Source organism: Calidris pugnax, unplaced genomic scaffold (genome assembly GCF_001431845.1).
Source record: "Calidris pugnax isolate Ruff unplaced genomic scaffold, ASM143184v1 scaffold28, whole genome shotgun sequence".
In the NCBI taxonomy this organism is placed as follows: domain Eukaryota; kingdom Metazoa; phylum Chordata; class Aves; order Charadriiformes; family Scolopacidae; genus Calidris; species Calidris pugnax.
In genome coordinates, this window is record NW_015090842.1 from 10,307,545 (window position 1) to 10,307,827 (window position 283).

Here is a 283-nt window from a genome sequence, read left to right on the forward strand (position 1 = left end):
CCTGCGCCTTTTCCCCGGGCCCTGGCGGGGCCTTCCTCCCGGCCCGCGGGGAGGCCTCACCCGGCCCCGGTGCCGATGCGGGGCCCGCCGGGGGAAGGCCTCACCCCGTCCCGGTGCGGTGCCGAGCGGGGAACGGGCTCACCCTCCGCCCCGGTGCGGTGACGGACGAGGAAAGGCCTCTCCCGGTGCCGACCGGGGCAAGGCCTCACCCTGCCCCGGTACCAGGCCGCGTTGGGGCCGACTCATCCTGCCCGGTGCCCGGCCGGGGGGGGGGGGGGGGGGG